Genomic DNA, 7,519 nt, shown 5'->3' with positions numbered 1-7,519 from the left:
TTTGGTATAATAAATCACACAACAAAACAAAATTGATATGTATTTAATGCTGCTGAGTAAATTTACAAAAGCAAATACCTAAATAAGCAATTTAAATCACAAAAGCAAGTTGTTAAAACAGCAACAATTCTGTTGTAAGTTAAAACACTGCTACATCATCACCAAACTGCAACAACTTCCTAATAGTCTCCAGGATTGGACACACATTGCCTGCCTTTCGTTTCTTGCAAATTTTATGGATTGGGCTGTTAATGAGGACTCCTTTGAATGCACCTCCAGTGCTCCAGTGCTCTTTCCAGATAATTAAAATTGAATGTGGTTGTTCCCAAGCCAAAGTTTGATTGGTTTGTTTACCACCAAGTGTTGCAACACTAATTAATAAACTTAAACAACCCTAAATTAACTTTTTATTTCTTCTGTTTGTAGTTTTTGCTGTTTTTAAATTTTTTAAAATTCCTAACCTCAAAATGTTTAGCCGCCGACTGTCAGTTGAGACTGTGCCCTATGTTGCCACATCTTCCACGAGCAGATGTGAACCTAGTGTATTGTTTGTTGCAGTAATACCTAAACGGACCGATTTTGAAAAAAAAGTATTTATTCATGTCTCTAAAAAGAGAAGGGTTCTCTCGCAACTTAAAGAGCACCTTGCGTGTCACCCTTTACGGGGCTGAACTAGACTCGCCCTCCCCCTACATTCATGCACACGACGGCAATTACTGCAGTATTGGCCCATCTCATCTGCGGGTAATATACCTTATTACCCCCAGATATCATCCGCCGCTTTATAGGTACCTTACTTACTTTATTTTTATAATAAACGAGGCTTACTTACTTGTGACGTGAAATTTGCTTTAAAATGAGGTGCAAGTCAATATTTTGACACAAAATTCAAAATGGCGGCCTCGAACTGTCAAAAAATACCACTTTTTTATTTGTCAAGTTACAGTTGACGTCTCGGTGTCATTTTATGTTAAAATGTCCCGGAAAAGACTCTGGTGCAGTCGGTTTTTTGATATCTCAAAAACTAACAGAGTTAGATCTAAAATTTAACATTTTAACTGACTGTGTTAATTGTGTAAAATTTCTTTGCCAGGAACTCGGCCGGATTAAGAGACATGAAATCTGACTGAAAAATATTTACAATATAATATGTGATATTATGGTAAAGGAAATTTGACGCCTTCTAGCGTCCAAACGGTGTTATCAATCAGCTGATGGGGGGACATTTTTAGAAAGCTTGAAATCTGCTCTATCGTTTGTTTTCTATGATATTTTGACGTAACTTGTCAAATAAGAGAGTTATTTAGGGTCAAAGCAAGGTGTGTCCCAAAATATGTGATTTTAGGGTGAAAGAATTTTGACGCGTTCTAGCGTCCAAACGGTGTTATCAATCAGCTCAAGGGGGGACATTTTTAGAAAGCTTGAAATCTGCTCTATCTTTTGTTTTCTATGACATTTTGACGTAACTTGTCAAATAAGAGAGTTATTTAGGGTCAAAGCAAGGTGTGTCCCAAAATATGTGATTTTAGGGTAAAAGAATTTTGACGCGTTCTAGCGTCCAAAAAAAATTCGAAAAATGCCATTTTTTGTCGAAATTTTCAATTTTTTTATTTTGCTCTATAAGGGCCCACATAGCATAAAACGGACATTCACATCTATAGTATATTCTTAGAATATTTTGAAACGAATATGAGGCACTTGATATTCTTCGAATGTACTTAGTATATTCTAAATCGCATATACATACCTTAGAATAACACGTATAGCCACAGTATATCCCAAAACGCATATTCGGCGCCGGATATATTTTAATATATAGACAGTACATTCTCCAATGGATATTAAATATCTGAAGCTTAACTGTAAGATACCATGTTAATTTTCGAGTTCAAACTATAAATTGAAAGACTATAAAAAAAGCTTTTAAATTTAAATACATATATATGCAATAATTTTAGAAATGAGATTTTAACAACGTATATTATCATTCCATGTCAATGTTGTGTGAATTATTAGGAACAAGTCGTTTTGAATATAAATAAATGTAAGTACATAATTAATATTTCTGGGTTCTCAGCTTTAGAAATAATAAAGGTTACTGTGCACTGTTCGGCCGTTTAGCGTTTAGCGAATTGGTGCGCTCGGTAACCGTCGTGGCTCGCTGCGCTGGCATAGAAACAGTAGGCAAGCGTTTTGATTGGTCAAACGTCTGTCTTTGGCCTTCAAACCGCCGTCGTGCGGCGAGAACCGTCGAAAACGTGTGTTCTCCTCCGTCTGTACTCCAATACTCCATTTTGTTTCATTGGCGATTTTCTGCGACTTGGCGGTATACTTTTACAGTTTTTTTGTGGACTTTCAGTTTTTTCGGTTGTGAACTGTGTGAAACAACGATTGGAAAAGGTATGTAAAATAATGTTTTTCAACTTTTTAGTTTGAAAATACCTATTTTCCTAGTTTGAATATTTTTTGTTGGCATTTGAACTTTGCATCATTATTTATTGTGTAAATATGTCTTCACCTGTTAAAACAGCCATAAGATGTGGAACTAGTAAACGATCTTTTCAGAGGGCCATTGCAAACCAAACTGAAATGGATTTACTGGCATCCTGCAGTGACTTATCATACATAAATAATGATGTCAATGTTACTAATAATCCAGTAGCTCCTCCTTTTATTCCTGGTAAAAATATTAATAAATCTACGAACTCATCTGTCTCAGAATTTCTAGATCATAGCTCAGATTGTTCATCTTTTATTGAAACATTTAAAACCCCGAGTAAACCTCAAAGACATTTTGAAATTCTGGATGTAGTTAATCAGAGTAAAGAAAGAGATGAAACATGTGAGAAACATAAGTTTAAGGAGCATCTATCGAAACATTTAGTCTTGATAGATTTTCAGAGATGGGCTATAGATAATAAAGTTCCTTATGTAGTATTAAATAAATTGCTGAATGGTGTTGTCCGAAAGCATTTTCCTCATTGTGATTTTCCAAAAGATTCTCGAACTTTACTTAAAACTAATAAAAAGGTAATTCATTTAAAAGTCACAAACAATAATTACTGTTATTTACTGTTATATTTGGTGAGTTTTTTAATAAATTTATGTTATTATTTTTTTGTAAATAAAAAAAATATTTTTACAAATACATACTTCGAATGATAAATTCTTTTCAATACATGTTTAAATTTTTTTACAGATGCTGTTAGAGTAAATGTAAGAACGAAAGACGCTTGTGATGATGAAATCATTATACATATAAAAAAATGGCTTGTAAAAGCAAAGGAACGAGTTGAAAATAAAAAGAAGAAGGAGCAACGGTAAGTAAAAGAAGTTTTCTCCATAACTGAGTCCATAGCATTGATTTGCAATACTTTACTTTCTTTTTACCATTGATTTCAAAATAGATAATATTGAAATTTCTATACCGCCTGTTTATCAACTCCGGTCACTTTGAATCTATTATATACAGTTCTTATAATGATTTTACTGTGATATAATTTTTAACATGTTCTTTTTTTTTTTCAGGACGAATGACGACAACCAAATTTCTTAATTTTAATTGTTTTGGTTTCGCAAAGAGATAAATCATTTATATAGATTTATATACGATAGTTTTTGTTTTCTTTTAATCGTTTTCAAATGAATTACCTCAAATAAAATTCAAATGAGCTTAGTTTTCATAATTTCTATAATAATGAGGGTGTTCCGTGACTCGACCGAAAAAAGTATAGCAGTGTCTTAGAAAGTCATTAAGGAAAAAAAGTTCCGTTTCAACTATAGATAATGCAATTTGTTTTTGTTTTGAAGAAATTACTTATTTTTATTATAATTTTATACTATTATATTTTATATTAACAACTGCTATATACCTTTGTCGATCGAATTACAGAACAACCTGTATATAGCACCCACAATATTTAGTAGGTAATAAAATGTGTGTAACATTAAATGTTTTCGGAATTTGCGATCTGATCAAAATAAGATCACAAATCCAAATTATCCCTTTTTATTGATTATTGCGAGCGCTTAGATCAGTGATCTTATAATGATCTGATCGCAAATTCCGAAACCCTTTATCATAAAATTTGATATAAGTATATTCCTAAATATACGATAGAGTATATTTGATGCTTTTACTCATATTTTCCGAATATCCCTTGAATATAGTTCGAACATAGACGCATATCCTATGAACGTGCATGCATATACGCATTTTAACATAAGATATGCGCTTACGCATAACCGTAGCACATCCATCTTCGCGCCATACTAATATCCTTTGCATATCCTTTGGACATTCTTGGAATATTGACGCAGATCCCATGAATATGCGCCACTGATATCCTTATTCCAAAATGCATATCCATAGTACATCCTACGAATATCAATTTGCTATGTGGGGGTTCCAATGCACAGCAAAGGGCATATTTATACAAAAGAACCTTAAATTAGGTGAAATAAGCACAAAAAAAGCACTTTAAAATTTTTCAATTTTCAAAAAAATTGAAAGAATGGGGGGGTATTAGAGAGGTTTTTTAGGTACTTTTTGAAATTCAATATCTCGGTAACGGGAGGAGCTACAGAGGCCATTTTTAACCCATTTTGTAGTATTTTTTATGCTTTTTCGAATGGCGTTGGAACGAATTTTCTGCGAATTTAAATAAAAGAGCAAGGTTTTTTCAAAAAGTCTGAAAATTCAATTTTTGTCAAAAGTGCAATTTTGGCAAATTTTTATTTTGCTCTATAAGGGTTCCAATGCACAGCAAAGGGCATATTTATACAAAAGAACATTAAATTAGGTGAAATAAGCACAAAAAAAGCACTTTAAAATTTTTCACTTTTCAAAAAAATTGAAAGAATGGGGGGGTATTAGAGAGGTTTTTTAGGTACTTTTTGAAATTCAATATCTCGGTAACGGGAGGAGCTACAGAGGCCATTCTTAACCCATTTTGTAGTATTTTTTATGCTTTTTCGAATGGCGTTGGAACGAATTTTCTGCGAATTTAAATAAAAGAGCTACGATTTTTCAAAAAGTCTGAAAATTCAATTTTTGTCAAAAGTGCAATTTTGGCAAATTTTTATTTTGCTCCATAAGGGTTCTAATGCACAGCAAAGGATATATTTATACCAAAGGACCTCAAATTAAGGGAAATAACCACTTTGAACCTTTCAGAAATTCGAAAAATGCCATTTTTTGTCAAAATTTTCAATTTTTTTTTTTGTTCCATAAGGGTTCCAATGCACAGCAAAGGGCATATTTATACAAAAGAACCTTAAATTAGGTGAAATAAGCACAAAAAAAGCACTTTAAAATTTTTCAATTTTCAAAAAAATTGAAAGAATGGGGGGGTATTAGAGAGGTTTTTTAGGTACTTTTTGAAATTCAATATCTCGGTAACGGGAGGAGCTACAGAGGCCATTTTTAACCCATTTTGTAGTATTTTTTATGCTTTTTCGAATGGCGTTGGAACGAATTTCCTGCGAATTTAAATAAAAGAGCTACGATTTTTTCGCAATATACGGATACCACAAAACGTAAACAAGACAAGAAATTACTAATTAGCGCGGCGTTGCCATACCCGCTCCTACCATTTTAAATCAACATATTCCTTTTATAGCTGCACACTTCTATATTAGATTATTCGATGATATTGGTGAAAACTACTTATTTTTATTAATCACATTTCAAAACATAACATAGACTGCTTCAAAACATGGGTGATATGATGAGACTTGGCAACGTCGCAAATTGTCGTTCGCACCTCCGTTTTCCAAGACGCTCGCTTATTTTTAATTTTGTATCCTGGCGCGAGTTCACACACGTTTTGTTCCGGTCACTTTGACAGCTAATAACGTCAAACCCAGTCCGATTTCACTAGGCTTGATGGTACTCATTTTCAACTAATTTGGGGACGGCGAATCCATTCCAGCTGTCAAAATGACAGTAACTGTCACTCAATTCGAGACACTGGCGATTTGTGGAGATATCAAAAAAGTGATTTCACCAATGGATTGGGCGCCCCAAAATTAGCCAAAAACCACCCTTCACTCGTTTTGTTTTGATAAAAAACGCGTTTGAGATGCATTATTGTTAATCTGTCACTTTGACAGCTAATAACGTCAAAACCAGTCCGATTTCACTAATTTGGGGACGGGGAATCCATTCCATCTGTCAAAATGACAGTAGCTGTCACTCAATTCGAGACACTGGCGATTTGTGGAGATATCAAAGAAGTGATTTCACCAATGGATTGGGCGCCCCAAAATTAGCCAAAAACCACCCTTCACTCGATTTGTTTTGATAAAAAACGCACTTGAGATGCATTATTGTTATTCTGTCACTTTGACAGCTAATAACGTCAAAACAAGTCCGATTTCACTAGGGTTGATGGTACTCATTTTCGACTAATTTGGGGACGGGGAATCCATTCCAGCTGTCAAAATGACAGTAGCTGTCACTTAGTTCGAGATCGGCCAAACGGTGTTATCAATCAACTCATGTGGGGATATTTTTTGTTTTCTATGATATGGTCCATTTTTTTCCCGTCGCGGTTACGTCATCATTTGCCTTGCTTGTCTATTACGTGCGTTCCGAGCGCGATAGAATTTTGACGTCATCGGCCGCCATTGTTGGCGAATTAATAGTAAACAAAGCGAAATGTTTTATTTTTTATGTCAATTTTACAATATTTCGATGTAACTACTGCGATACTAGATAGGTACCTAGATAATGTGTGTGTGTGTGTTGTGTGTGTATGTTTCGGGAAGAGAGTTTTGAAAATGCCACCCACCTACACTTTGCAACTATCAAGGGGCCCAGTGAAACATTCTGAAGGAAAACAGAAAAGAATGCCTTTTCTAATAAAAAATACACAATCACAATGAAACAGCCCATGCATATAGGTACCTATTTACTTAGTCCCAAGAACCAAGTTTATTCAAGCCAGTGGTTGTTTCTCAATCAAAGAAACATGGATGCTGACAAGGTGATTTACCTAATATTATCAAAAAGGAAGGCCCCTACCTTTTAATGAGCTGCTAATACTAAATAGCTTATGTTTCAGGTAGGTACCTTTCTGGAGTTTGCTTATCATGCTTTGAAAGGGTCCCATTATCAACGGCTGCTGTAAAAGACTCCTGGTGACTGAACAACGAAAGGTGTTTGAAGCAATGGTTATAATGGTGTTGTCAAAATCCATATGCAGAGTGTTGAAATATTTCAGGTAACATTAGAAAGATATAGGACATAGGTACCTAACTATGTTACTTAATATGTAAATTTGATCAAATGCCATTATTTTACAGAATTAGCCCCCCTTGCCTATACTTCTCTGACTACCTATAAGGCTAGAAACAGATGGTGCTACTGTTAAATACAGTATTTTACATCAGATAGGTAGTAGGTTAAATTACTATTTTAATTGTATTCATTATGAAATATACAAATAAAATTTTTAAGAAGAGTTTATTTTTTATCAAAAGTCTAGTTTTCTTCATAAAATTTGATAATTTACCT

At 33.8% G+C, this 7,519-nt stretch overlaps 1 long non-coding RNA gene across 1 annotated transcript; it reads left to right on the top strand.

Moving 5' to 3' along the window:
• Nucleotides 1-2,217: 2,217 nt before the first annotated feature.
• Nucleotides 2,218-4,127, top strand: LOC145737003 (uncharacterized). The gene is made up of 3 exons (XR_014180177.1): nt 2,218-2,400; nt 3,200-3,320; nt 3,529-4,127. It is a non-coding gene; the product is annotated as an uncharacterized LOC145737003 (long non-coding RNA).
• Nucleotides 4,128-7,519: the final 3,392 nt, after the last annotated feature.

This window comes from Ips typographus, linkage group LG13 (genome assembly GCF_016097725.1).
Source record: "Ips typographus isolate SLU linkage group LG13, UJ_Ityp_2.0, whole genome shotgun sequence".
NCBI classification, from domain to species: domain Eukaryota; kingdom Metazoa; phylum Arthropoda; class Insecta; order Coleoptera; family Curculionidae; genus Ips; species Ips typographus.
The sequence above is the reverse complement of the archived record's forward strand: the minus strand, read 5'-3'. Positions and strand labels throughout refer to the sequence as shown.